Source organism: Rattus rattus, chromosome 2 (genome assembly GCF_011064425.1).
Source record: "Rattus rattus isolate New Zealand chromosome 2, Rrattus_CSIRO_v1, whole genome shotgun sequence".
Classification (NCBI taxonomy): Eukaryota; Metazoa; Chordata; class Mammalia; order Rodentia; family Muridae; genus Rattus; species Rattus rattus.
This window is the reverse complement of record NC_046155.1, coordinates 41617113-41631387: the sequence shown is the minus strand read 5'-3', so window position 1 is coordinate 41631387 and position 14275 is coordinate 41617113. Positions and strand designations below refer to the sequence as shown.

Here is a 14275-nt window from a genome sequence, read left to right as displayed (position 1 = left end):
TACACACACACTTAAAACTAGCCCAATGTATGGAAGATAATGATGCAGGTATAAAACAAGGCCAGGAAGCTGCCTCAGCGATTAAAGCCTTGTGTCTGAGTTCACATAAAGAGGTAGTAGGAAAGAACAGACTACAGAGTTGTCCTCTCTCTCTCTCTCTCTCTCTCTCTCTCTCACACACACACACACACACACACACACACACACACACACACACACACACACACACAGAATGAGAGGGGGGGATAAAAATTTCAAATGTAATAAGGTGGCATGTCAAAAGCTGTGAGGGGAACACTGATCTTTTTAAAGAAAATATATTCAGTCAGGTCTGCAAAAAAGATTATTAGATCAACACAGTATTTGTAACAACAAAATATCAAATGGAGCATGGATCCAAATTAAAAACTAAAATCATACAAGTACTCAGAATAAAATGTTAGTAAACTCCTTTCCACAATGTAAGAAAAGGTTTTTCAATTTCAAAACAAGATTCAAATAAACAAGACTAAGAAACTAAACTACATAAAAGCCTGAACACTGACACCAAGCACTACGAATAACAGATGAATGAACTAGAATAAAACCTTAGGGAAGCAGAGCATGGTGGCTCACTGATCTCCGTAAGTTCAAGACAGCCTGGACTAGAGTGAGACCTTGTCACTACCCACAACCCTTGCCCCAAGAGAAAGCAAACCTGGGGAAGGGGAAGCCCTGGGTCCTGCTAAGACTGAACCCCCAGTGAACTAGACTGTTGGGGGGGGGGCAATGGGGGAGGGTTGGGAGGGAACACCCATAAGGAAGGGGAGGGGAGGGGATGTTTGCCCGAAACCGGGAAAGGGAATAACACTCAAATGTATATAAGAAATACTCAAGTTAATAAAAAAAAAAAAAAAAAAAAAAAAAAAATGTAACGAACCCCTCTATGGGTTTCCTCTGAGCGAAACTAACATACATTTCCAGTGAGAACTGAAATTTGTACTGTTCCTTCAGAAAGGAAGTTTCTAATGTCTAATAAAACTATATGGAATTTGGTCACCCCTCAATTGTGGATCAAAAATATACCCCCCCAACCCCTTCACACTTATCATTATTTCCTACTTGTCCTACAATAAAAATGGAAGGCTTCTGTAGGCTTTTTCTAATTAACCAGCTAACTCAAAAATCAAGGAAGGCACATTTTTCCTCTTCCACAGTAGTGCTCTTTCTGCAAACCACCATATTGTTACTAATACTTTACCTCTCACTTATTAAAATTATGACAGTATAGCATCTCAATAAGAATATCCTAGTCTTGTGTCTATATGCATAAATGTGTATGTTATGTACATGGTCATAGGTATGCAAGTGAACATACATGCTCACATCTACATGTAGAAAGAAGCCAGAGATCAACACTTAGTGTCATTCTCAATCACTCTTCTTTTGAAATAGGGTCTCTCTTTGATCCTGAATCTCACCAACATGCTGGGGCTAGTTGGTTAAAAAGATCTAGCTGTCCCATCTCCAGGGATGGGATTACAGGCAAACGTCACCATGTTGTTTTTTTTATATGGGTACTGGGGATCCAAACTCAGATCCTTACTTTATAGGATTGAGCTATCCTACCAAGTCCCAGAATATCTAATGAGTAAATTCAGTCTGTGGGGAAGGTGAGCAAAATGTACCTAACACATGTAATATTGCTGCCCCCTCCCCCCAAGTCCTAGTAACAGACATAAGACCCAAATCCACAAAGAAAGAGAATAGCAAGAAGAAAAAAAAAAAAGCAACAAATTTTTGAACAAGAGCATAGAAAGGTATATACAAGATTAGCATTTTTTTTCAAAGATTGTGTTCCTGATCAGGCAGTCTATGTAATATATGGTGGTCCCATCCTTTTGACAAGTACAAGAAGCCACAGGAAGAAAACATGAATGGAAAACAATACCCAACATTAGAGAGAAGTAAAAGAATGCCAGTAAATGCGGCTTCCAGAATAATTGTGCATCAAAAGTCCCCAATCCAGAACAAAAGCTAGGTAACAACAGGTATATTACTTAAGGACTGCCACTCTCCCACTCTTGACTAGAGTGCCATCTTTTTAATCAGACACTACTAGAGGGCGTGTTCCACCTAAGCAAGAGGGTAAATGAAGAATGAGGAAGATATGAGTTCTGACAAGACTGGAAATCAAACCCAGGAGAGAAGTCTGCAGATTACAACAAAGGGAAATCATTCTAGGAAAAGAACTGTGCAGTAGGCCCAGAGATCCATCACTCAAATAGTAGGATAATGGAAGTCTGTAGAAAAGGAGCTTCAGAATGGAAGGGAGGATGGGTAAGGGAGGAAGAAGAAAGGGAGGGGAGAAGGGTAACTGGAACCAAAAGCTTACATGACCTTAAGGAAGACCACACTGAGGCCATTTAAGACACTACCAGCAAATGAAATTCCCACAGGTATAATGTCAATGCAACACTAACTTAACCAAATGTCAAAACGTAACTGCCATGGGGAGCTAAGAAGGGAGCACCGGTGGATATGGCTGTTGGAGAAGAGCAAAACTGGAGTGAGTGATGGGAGGTTGTGAGCCACCTGATGTGGGAGCTGGGAACCTACCTTGTATGCCTGGGAAGAGGAGCAAGTGTTCTTAACCACTAAGTCATCTCCGGTCTCCTATCTGACTCTTTAAATTATGTCTACAAACTATATTCCTATTGATTAAACATGAAGAAAAATTTAGAAAATTAATTCAAAGAAACAAAAGCTAAACAGCAATATATACTTTGATATTAAATAATTCATCATTCAAAAATATATAAATAAAATATTTTCAATTGAAAGAAACAAAGAAAAGCCTTTAGAAATAGTTCTCTTTTTGTTAAGCCTTTATATTTCTAATACTGATAAACATAAATATACAAAATATGAAAGTCTTAAAAATTAAAAAAGAATAACTTAAAGCAAATAATTACTATTAGTGAAGACAGACAGGATCCAGTAATTGTAACACTAGGGGGGTTGTAGGTTTGACCTTACTTACAAATTCATTAATGATCAGGAGGCAGTGCAAATAACACATTTAATTAAATTTGCTCATTTATCTATTTTGGGAAGTACGATTAACAGCAGTGAGAGAGAAGTAATATAAAAAGACAGAGATGGATTAAAAACATTGGCTGAAAACCAACTAAATCAGAGAATGGTGGAAGACTCTATAAAACTAGAGGCTAAAAACAACAAAAGAGTGACGAGAGAGGCTTATTTACCATCTTCTTGTTTCCAAACTTCCAAATAAAGTAACTGAAGTCAACATTAATGTTGGCTAGAAATATATAGGTACACATCTATATCAGGCTCCAATAGGGATCACACTCTAAAAACACTGAACCAGTTAAGCATCCTTACTCTAATCTGGGAACGAGAGGTGTTACACGGCAGAGAAGTCTGGGTTTCAGGTTTGGGTCTTCACTCTAAAGATGCTCAGCTTGGACTACTGGTGCTAGTGAGAGCAAGTTTTCACATAATCTCACTGTCTTCATTCACAGACACGGACAACTCAAAACAGTCTGTGGTTCCCAACCTTCACAGCATCAAGCTGTGGTTTGTGACCTAGTTTTATGAATGGCATATGAGCAAAAGTAGTCCGTATAATCTCAAGAAGTATCCTGTAAGGGAGAGAGAGGATTCCCTTCCTTCCTCCTTTCTGCTGGGGGAAATATGGATGGGATAGCTGGAGCTGCAGTGCTCTACGCCTACTTGACTTTGGTTCTTAGGTTACCTTCCACCTCAGTGCTGGAAACCAATCTTGCACTTCTAAAGTGACACTGTAAAAGAACGGCATCCATGCTCAGTGGAGCAATGCCACACCAGAGCGTGAAGCTTTCTGGAATTCTCCACACTAAAAGAAAGTCTCTCTTACTTGGCTGCAACCAAACCCAATCCTAATTAAGATAACTTCTGCATGGATAATCAATCCTATAGAACATCCTCCTCCCCGTCAGTTCCTTTGCAGCTTCCTTTCCTGCCTCCACTCACTTCCTTACTACAGTTTCCCAATGTTATGTCTTCAGTCTTTTCTGCTCCTTTCTCATGAAGCACTACAACATTCCTTTAAAAACCTACATCTGGGTTGTTTTTTTTTTTTTTGGGGGGGGGGTTGAGCTCCAAATTTATCTCTATCATAGTGTAAGATACAGCTATACAAGAATGTAACTGATTTTTAAAATAAAATAATAAAGTGACGGTAAAAGCAGTGTCTAGGAGGCAGTAATATATAGCTAATATTTACTGTGCTCTTCATATTTGCCAAGTATTACTAAAAGCTAATCCCAACACAATCTCATCAAGTAGGGGAGCATTATACCAGCTCTATTTTAAAAACAGAGGAAGCTGAAGCCAGCAAGTAACTCACATAGGATATGTAGTAATACACAAAAAAGATCACTCAAACCTAGGCTTCCTAAACCCACTCTCTTAACAAATGCACACTCGGAATACCCAGATCCAAGGTGCTAACCCAGCCTAGAACCCTTTTAAATGTTCTCAGCAGTCACGATATTACTCAAATTCCTTCTCCAGTAGTACAGTTCACGACTTTGAAGATTAATTTTAAGAAACTACCAAACATCCCTTATAATGAAGTAGGAAAGTAAGAAGGGTGGACAGGCAAACTCCTTTAGAGCCGAGGAATGAAACATCAGGTGATGAGATTAGTTTTCCTGTACAGCTCTACTGCCCTAAGAATCAGTTCCAAAAGACCAACGCCAAGAATTTATGTTTGCTAGGATAACTGCATGGCCTCAAAAACAGATTACAAGACAGCACCCATTAACATTAATGAATTTTTAAAACAACCACATAAATTATATACTTAAAACTTAACAAGCTAAACACTGAAGTTATTCTCTCCCTCCCAGACCTATCCCAGAGCCTTCCCCAGTGACACTACTATGATACAGTATTCTTGATACAGCGAGCTCACAAATGTATATTCTGACTCTTCAATTCTTCTACCGCCATCATCCTACTACTCTTCCTCAACACCTCTTTTCTACAGCTACAGTAACAGCACTGCTACTAAAACTCTCCAGTCAATCCATAAGGCCATTACACAGAACACCAAGAAGACAGCCTTTCTCAAATACTATTTTGAACTCAACAGAAATTCTGTCATCTATGAGATTATATTCAGTTAATATTTGAATAATTTATACATCAAGAGCTGAGGATATAGCTAAGCGGTAGAATGCTTGCCTAGATGCACACGCCCCAAGGTTTTACATCTAGTACCACCAAAATATTAATAGCAGAAAATTTAAGAACTATTAACGACAAATAGCTACATCAGATTAGACCAAGTTCTGCCATCTGAATGAATGACAAAACAAAACAAAACAAAACAAAACAAAACGCCTTTCATTTTCAAGGCTGGGGATAAAGACAAGGTACAGAGCAAGGCCTTGGGTTCACACCCAAAATTTCTCATTTTGAGAAAGGTTCGAATTTAGGAACTACAAATAGAAAATCACAGACCTAAAAAACTGGCTATACCTGAAAAGTTAAGTTATGGGTTGATTTTGTTATTTCCTGATTGGACAAATTTTCTACAGTAAACATATCTTATCACGTACAAGTAAGACTGCTGTTTTAACATGATATGAGTCAAAGGCCAAGTACGAAACTGATCAACTTAAGTTACAAAGAAATCCTGGCCAGCTATAGTGGCTTATGCCTGTAATATCAGCAACTTGGAAGGCTGAAGCAGGATGGAGACTAAATGTGAGTTTGGAGACAGCCTGGTAGGTTTCAGGGTATCTGGTATGATAGTGGGGCTCTAATGTGACTACCGTCCTGCCTCCTTAATAAGGGGGGATGAGCTGAAGAGATGATTCAGTAGGTACGAGTACTTGCTACATAACCATGACCTGAGTTCAGATCCCAACAACCATGTAAAAAGCCTGTGTGTTGCTCTACACTATATCCCCAATATTAACTTGTTGGCCAGCCAGTTAGATGAAAAGTGACAAGTTTTAAGTTTAGTGAGAAACTGTGTCTCAAAGGAATAAGGTGGAATGTAATGAAGCAAGACACATGACCTATGCCTCTGGACTTCAAGTGCACACACATGCACTTGAGATAAAAGGGAGAGGAAAAGAAGAAAAATGTAAAAAAGGAAACAAGCGGGATACATAGGAGTCGTAGATTATTTGCTTACCAGGAACAAAATGGCTGGTATACGTTAGTAAGTTTTGGAATTCCATGCCATACAACAAAAGCTTAAGGAAAAAAATCTTTACCAGTTCAGTGGCTTCATATTAAATACACTCCCCCCAAACCAAGTTTTTTCCCAATTTTAAGGATTGTCCAAAGCACCAATGTACAATTGGGAAGACCTGGTTAAACAAGGCAATCTCCATTCAGAGGGTTTAACAATTCATCTCAAATACAGTCTAAATACCCACTACACACGAGACACTTTGCTAGAGGCCTAAACACAATGAAGAACATACGATCTGTACCTAGCATTAAGAGTATATAAATAGTTTATGAAAATATTAAAATAGATATATAAAGATAACTACCACCAATGATTAAGTTATAGTACAATTTTGGTCTTAACAAATACTTCTTTATTTTTTAAGAAAAACAGAACTTGAGTGAGCAATCTTTTGCCTAGAGGGAAAAATACTAGGAAAAAAATTAAAAACCACATGAAGGTATGGGCCTTTTTAAGTGCTGTTTAGATCTTGAGATTAGGTTTTGTGTTTTTATCTTCTAAAGTTGCACTTAGTTTTGTAATAAATGTGCATTCGTATTTTTAAGTAAAAAATATTTTTGAAAGCAAGTTTCAATTTTTTAAAATGTGTTTATTTACACTGTAAAAGGCCAAGTAAGTTAAAAGGACTATAATAGAAACATTTGGTTCTACGTTGAACATATAAAGTATAGCTACTATTTAAGGGAAACTGGTGATGTATTAACTGCAGGAGCATGCAATTTTACTACCCTCCTTTCCTGGCAAAATACAAATGCAAGATCTCAAGTAACAGACACAAGCAGACTCTGTAAGCTCTCCATCTCCTGATCATGCCCTGACCGTTGTCCTCGCTCACTCATTTCCCACCCCTTAATCCGCTGCCCTCTCGCACTCCCCACCTCCTAAGAAGCTGTGCTAACTGTCCTGCCTATGTCTGACTCTTCTCTGTAGGACACACTCTGCCAACTGTTTAACTTTGTCAGATTCTCTCTTCTTCCCTATTGCTACCAACTATTTCAAGACATCCTTTTTTGTTTTTTCCTTTCATTTTTAAAGTAGAATTAGTAACATTATGCCCATTTTACAATTATGAATACAGAAATAGACTACTAACAGAAAACTAACAGGATTTAAATCAAAGTACTTCTTTAATTCTCTTGTGAAACTTCATGGTAAAGAATTCAAACAGCTCAATTGTAAGCCAGTATGAACACACTGTTTGGATTTCTTAAGAAACAAATTTGTTATAAATGAATACTACACACCTTTTGCCCTCATTTTCAACTCTGCATCAAGTTTAATGTTACATCATGAGCAGTCACACTTGCTCATTCCAGAAATTCGTATCATAATATACAGGTAAGATACTTGCTTGAAAATCTCACAATACTAGATACCAGAACTTGCTGAGTCCAATATTGCTTCTTCCCCCTCCACCCCCCCGCCCCCATAATGCTTCTTTATGTTTGTCTGTATCTCCAATCCTAAATTGGTCATGTTTGGTATAAAGAGAGAGGCAACAAATATTAATAAACTGTAGTAAGTCTGAAAAATAGTCGACTACAGAGAAAGCCACTGTGATATAGTGAAAAAGCACACCATAGACTAGGGGAAAGTGGTGAATGGCTTATTCAGAGAACACTCTCCAAATGCAGGCTTGCTGCCACTGAACAACACCCTATAACTTTTCTCCTATCTAATGCTCTGACAACTAAATTTCTCTGTAATTCAATAAGCTCTTAGGAGTTACCCAAGCTTCATCCATCCTGCTGGGCTCATTCATGTTTTCCCCCACAAGCTAAAAGCACTTTTTCTCGTGAATAGCACACAAGTTAGGTCCTCTTTCAATGCAAGAATAGTCTACTCTTTGTTTCTATGGGTAGGAAATCTACCATAAATATAACTCAACAATAAAAAGTGTTTAAATCATATAGTTCAGGTAAGTGGTTGATCCTATAGGTTGCTAGTTTTATACATTATATGAGGGTTAGCTTCATAAATTTTTAATTAAAAAAATCTATACTCTTACTCTTGGCACTATTTCATTTACTTATATCTAATGAGTTGCATGAATGCCAAATAAAAAATATGTCAGATATCTGTGAGTACTTAGTGCATGAAGTTAATGAGAACAGGTCACAGCTTCAAGCTCCATGTGGGCCAATTAGCTTTGCAATATTTCAGGCTCCATGGTCACAGTCAACTACCTTAACCTTGGGCAAAAAGAAACACACTGATCATATGAAACATTAAGAGATTAAGAGAAAGAATATTATAATTACAATCTGACTGTCAGAAAATAACAAAAACTAAAAGCATTAATACCAGCGACTCTATTTTCCACGAAGGTTGACCAGTATGTGCCTAGCTCCAGTGCCACCTGTCTTTTCAGCTATGCAGGCTGACAGCCTTACTTCACAGATGATGTGATGTGAACTCAAAAGCCTAAACCAAGGCTGCACCCAGGAGACACTGGAACCAGGACTTGGATTCCAAGGCTTAGGGTATTTCCAGAAAACAGTATGGCTGAGCTCACCTAAGTGTGTCACAGAGTACAAGATAATCAATACAATGTTCTTATTCAGCAGTCATTGCTTACCAAGCATCTATATGTATATAGCAAAGAATGAGGTCCCCTCCCAAAGTCCTGTCAAGTAAAAAGGAGTCAAAATGCAAGTGTTTGAAACAAAGGAAACAACACAATACGCAGAGTAGATTTTAATGTACACAACTTTCTATTGTCATAGCTGTGTATACATACATACAAATATGTGTATGTATGTACATATGTGTGCATATACATATATATTTGTGCAAAGAAATCACGCTGAAGCATAACTAAAGGCAAGAACAAATCTGAAAAAACAGAAGGCAAAACATGAAAGAAAAGAATAATTGCTTTTTGGCCTTTTGGCTAAGATCAAGTGTAAAAAAAAAATAAATAAATAAAGGAAATGTTTTCTTAGCATCCAAATTTGCAGATATCTGGCAGTCAGTGAGACACCTGAAGAAAATAAAAACAGTTTAATTCTCAATCATAAGATTTTGCCCTGGCTCATAAATCATTTATGTCTGTAAGGCTTTTTCTCTTTGCTTTGTTCCTTACACATGCACACAAAGCCAGGACATCAGCAGAGGTCATGAAGTTTCCACCTTTCAAAAAAAATGAAGGTCACCAAGTCTTCTAGGCTCCTTTAAGTTAAATGTTTGTTTTGTTTTTGTTTCAGTCTCACCAGGTAGCTCTGGCTGACCTGGAACTGATATGCAGACCTGAATTCACAGAAATCCACCTGCCTCTGACTTCCTAGGATTAAAGGCATGAACTACCATGCCAAACTCAGGCTAAAACTTTACAAACAACCTAATTTAAAAACTGTAGGTGCGCTGGGTGGTGGCTCCTGCTTCTAATACCAGCACCCGGAGACAGATCTCTTGTGAGTTCAAGCCTGGCCTGGCCTGACCTACAGAGTGAGTTCCAGGACAGCCAGGACTACACAGAGAAACCATGTCTCAAAAACGAAAAACAAACAACAAACAACAAAACCTGTATGTATGCAAATATGGGAGCTAGAAGATAATAGAGACACAAAAATTGTTCTATAAAATTCTATTCTTGTCAATATCTAAGTCATAGTTAATTGCCCTGCTATGAGCTCCACTGCATGGCTAAATACACTTTTAAGTACGGGTTATAAACAAAGCACCAGGCCGATTTCAACTACCAAGATACAAAACAGTAAGAAAGAAAACTCTAGGAAAGTATTAACTTAAGCACATACCCAATAACCATTTCACAGCAGCACTACAGGGAAACCTTAAGAGTGAAAATTAGTAATCTTTTAAAAATATATATATATTATATAAAATATAATAAAAAAATATACATATATATATTTAAAGACAAGCTCTCTATATATCACTCTTCCAGGCCTGGAACTTACTACTTTACTACACAGACTTGGCTACCAAAAACTCAGAGATCAGCCAGCCTCTGACTCTGGTACTGGAATTAAAAGTTGTTGTTGCTTGTGTTACTGTTGTTACTATTACTAAGGAGATAATTTAGAGCCTCACCCAATCTTACCAATGAACTATATACACCTCAACCCCTTCGCTAAATAGCTAAAGCAGCTATCACATGAGTAGCACCTGAAATGAATGAGAAAAGCCACAAGTGCCTAGACACTGGTAGGTAGTTCAAAACCAAGCTTCGGGAGCTCCAAATCTTAGGAGATGCTTGTTAGGACTACTTCCAAACAGAGTTGTTACAAAGCAAGAGCAGCAGCTAGCTAGCTAGCTGTGTGTGGAGAGCAGTGCGCATTCTGAAATCCCAAAGTTCTAAATTGATTCCACAGGTGGTCAGGCCCCAATGTCGCCTCTCCGCCTGAAACCTATCGCCTCTCCGCCTGAAACCTAACATTACCGCTTATATGTTTCATCTGTTTCAAAAGACGCCATTAACTCCAGTCTTCATAGAGACATGACCGTGATTTTAAAATCCAACTGACCTGGACCACACCAGGGAGGATACCAAAGCTTTATTTTAAATATGTTTTATAGCACAAACGTTTCACACATATATCATTTTTGCTGAAACTCTTAATACTGAAAAGCATAAAATCAAAAAGACTCAGCACCCCATTTTTTTCAGGACTACACAGAGAAACTGAGGTGTTGGTAACAGGACTACCAAAGACCACAGGTCCATCAAGTGAGCAAGCTATCACCCTCTCGGGATTCAGACTCTATAAACCCTGTGCTCCTTCCCTCACAACTCGGATGCGACGAAAAAAAGTTTATAAGAAAACTTTCGAAAAAGTGGTTCGGAAGTTTTCCGAGGACCGCCCCAGGAGAGCAGGAAGTACACCCTATTTTATAAACTGCTCACAGCCAGTCCATAGCCCCGGGCTCCGAGCAGCGGAGCAGACTTGCCACTGCCCCGGAATGGCCAGCAGCCCGGAGCTGTCCCGGAGCCACCTCCGTGGTACACAGCCCCGCAGCCCAGAGGGGGTCCTAACAGACCCCGCTCGCTACCTGCGGACTGGAGACGATTTTTACGAGAAGCATTAGGACCGAGGCCCAAGGCAGGCCTGTGGCCCCTTAGAAAACAGAAGGGACCGGAGAAAGGCCCTCCGGCCCAGGGGCTTCAACAGGTCGAAGGGCGGAAGCTTCCCAATAACCCCCGCCCCAGGCGGGGGCCTGCCCCGCGCATCACGTGAGGAAAAGAAAACAGCGTTAACACACAGGAGAAAAGAGGGGCCTCTACCGAGTGGGAGGAAAGAGGCAGGGGAAACCAGCACCAGCTCAGGGTGAGAAAGAATCGGAGACAGGGGTTCGTGGTTACCGGGACGCTGTAGCTCTCCACTTCCGCCGCCACCGTGAAGCGCCTGCTCTTCCGCTCGCCGCTGGGGTGCGCGCCAGGCCTTGGCTCCGCCCACGCCGCTAGGCCTCCTGGGAGTTGTAGTCTTCGCGAGACCCTGACGCCTCTCGTGGGGGCGGGGCTGACAAATGGAGAGGGCGGAGGGCGTTGACGCTCTTCTATCCAGTATCGTCCATCCTCCATCTCTATCCTTAGCTGTGAATGCGCTCAAATCTTCTCACGTCCTACTCAATCATACCGTGTCTCTTTCCTCGTCCACAGGCGAGTTTCTTCGAGCGTAATCTGCTCTTAGCGTCTCTACTTCCTTCCTTGTGTGTGCTGAGTTCTACACTGCAGCTTCTGCCCCCGCAGAAAATGTCCTTGTTGCAGTCAGTGTCCTTGTCGCCAAACCCACTGGAAGTATTTTCAGGCTGTGTAACTTAAGCATTAGTCATTTGAATCTGTTGGACATTATCATTTATTTTCTATGACACTATCCAGTTTTGCCTTCCTCATTCCATGCCTTTCAACTCGGTCTCTTCCTATAATTCTTTTTTTCAAACTCACCTCTTGAATATTGTTCTCTGCAATTCTAAGAATAAGGAAGGGGAGAGTCCAGCCCGGCCCCTTTTTGCCTTGGCTTATTGTACCCAACGTCTAGACGGTCCCATCTCATTCCTGTCTTGCAGGCTTGTCAAAATGGCTTGAAAGCTTTGGTGGGCGAAGAATGTAGCCTCGAGATTGGCAAACAAGTGAAGTGGCCGGGGTTCGATCCCCAGAACCATAAAAGAAAAAAAAAGAAATATTTGAAAAGTTAGTTCTGTCTCTCATCTCTGTTCACTGGCGTTCCTTCTTCCCTTTAACCTGGCTTCCCATCTGTCTCCATTGCCTCTTCCATTTCTGTTTCAATGCTAAGCAAACCCTGTAGACTATTTTACTCTAGCACTTAAGTCTGTTCTCCTTTATTTACACTGCCAGATATTTTCGTTCCCACCTGCTTGGTTTCTTTGCTGATTACTGTCCTCCTTACTGATCTCAGTACCGCTGTGGGGTCCTTCCTGCCAAAGGCCGACTTGTGTAAATAACAAATTTAATCAAGTCATGTTTGTGTTAAAACCCTGTAAAGACACCATTCCATTGAGTTTGAGAGATGGAATGAAGGTGAAATAGCTTGTGGCTTTTACAAAACAGTAGCTCCCAATCCACTACTCTCCTTCCCATCCCTTACCATGATCGAGAAGTTCAAAGAGAGAAGACATACCAGATCTGATTACGGTATGTAGGTGAGAGCCTCCCAGTTGAGCTGATCACTCAGCAAAATTGTTGTATTTTATTGATTACAGTGGACCAGTGCTGGGGCCGAAAATAATGAGCCTAGCAGTGCCTACCCCTGTGGGTCTATAGTCCCTTAAGAAACGACAGATACTAATCAAATAGTTCCCCATCAAAAAGCAAAAGCAGCAATGGCAACGAAATAGGGATTCCTCGATAGGAATTATGGGATAAAAGTAACCTGTCCTCTCTAGTTGCTGCCACAGCCTAAGCTGGGAATCAAAGTGTGGTCCTCTGTCTAAGTAGAGTTGGGGAAAGCCAAGCTGTCAGACACTTGGATTGAATCATATGATAACACCCAGGTAGGCTGGTTCTGGAACCCCAGAACAGTTACATGTGGGTTACTGGGAGGCAGAACTATGCTGATGAGTTTAGCAGAACTGGGCCTGAGCCAGCAGACCAGATCCTGTGAAACACAAACCAAGTTTGCTTCCTTCACCAAACCCCTGTTGACTATCTGCTATCCCACAGTGAGTGTTCATAACCACTGACATAAAAATCAACGAATGATAGAACATGGTGTTCCCCACCTGCCACATGCCACCTCACCTAGCACATCACACACAGCGCTTGTCACAGTACCCACCCCTACATCGTGTAGTCACAATACCACTTTCAGACGAATTTCATTTATCCACTTGGTCTAAGGAATATCGATATTTAGTGCTTTGTGTCAGAGACTTAGCAAAGGCACTCACAGAAGAGTTAAGAAGCAAAGCAAAGTCCTCACTGTTTTTGGCATTTAACAAACCAGCAGGTAAGTCCTAAGGTAAGGAATTCCGTACTTTCAAGGTGGGCTGCGCTCCTGTGTAATGCAATATCTTGGTAATGAATGATAGTGGGCCACACTGGAATATCTTGGTAATGAGTGATAGGCTTCTTTGACGAGCTGACTGTCCACTTAGCACTGACGGATGAGAAGGAGATGGCTAAAGAGGAGAAGCAAACAGCGTTCTAGCCAAGAGATTAGAATAACCGAGATGCTGGGCTATTTAAAGGAAAAGATGCTTTTTCTTCAGTGGAGGAAATGTGGGCGATCGTGAGCACCCCAGATCAAGTTATATCCTCCAGAGGGTTTAAATGGGGCAACAGTATCCAATTCACACTTTAATACGAACACCCTGGCTTTTGTCTAAAGGTCAGAAGTAGAGCTAGAAGTCCTTGTTTCCCGTCATGGAGCAAAATGCAGGTGGTGGGGTGGAGAAAGCTGGGTGAGTTTGTCAAGACTTGTTAACAGATTTGATATAGCAGAGGATGATCTGGGAAGGACAGGAACACATAGTAGGCACCTATATCCATCTCCACATCTTACACACAGTAGGTGCCTATATCCATCGCCACAGCTC

At 40.5% G+C, this 14275-nt stretch overlaps 1 protein-coding gene across 1 annotated transcript in view; it reads right to left on the bottom strand.

Moving 5' to 3' along the window:
• Positions 1-11641, bottom strand: part of R3hcc1l (R3H domain and coiled-coil containing 1 like) — a 76464-nt gene extending 64823 nt beyond the window's left edge. The window contains exon 1 of the mRNA XM_032891998.1: positions 11583-11641. The gene's annotated coding sequence lies outside the window, so the exon portion shown is untranslated. The remainder of the gene's footprint in view (positions 1-11582) is intronic.
• Between the last annotated feature and the right edge of the window lie 2634 nt (positions 11642-14275).